Source organism: Aquila chrysaetos, chromosome 10, assembly GCF_900496995.4.
Source record: "Aquila chrysaetos chrysaetos chromosome 10, bAquChr1.4, whole genome shotgun sequence".
Classification (NCBI taxonomy): Eukaryota; Metazoa; Chordata; class Aves; order Accipitriformes; family Accipitridae; genus Aquila; species Aquila chrysaetos.
In genome coordinates, this window is record NC_044013.1 from 18,173,528 (window position 1) to 18,173,737 (window position 210).

Here is a 210-nt window from a genome sequence, read left to right on the forward strand (position 1 = left end):
CTCGCCGCGACATCGTTCCGCCCTCGCCAGCCAATCCTGGCCCGCCGCGCGCCTGCCCCCTGGCGGGCAGCGGCCACGCGCCTGCGGCGCGGGAGCCCCGCGTGCGCGCTGGCACGCGGCTCTGCCTCGCGCCCGCTCCGGCTCCGCGCGCGGCGGCGGCGGTTAGGGCCTGGGGCGCGAGGGAGGTGCGGGCACCGCCGGTCTCACTCC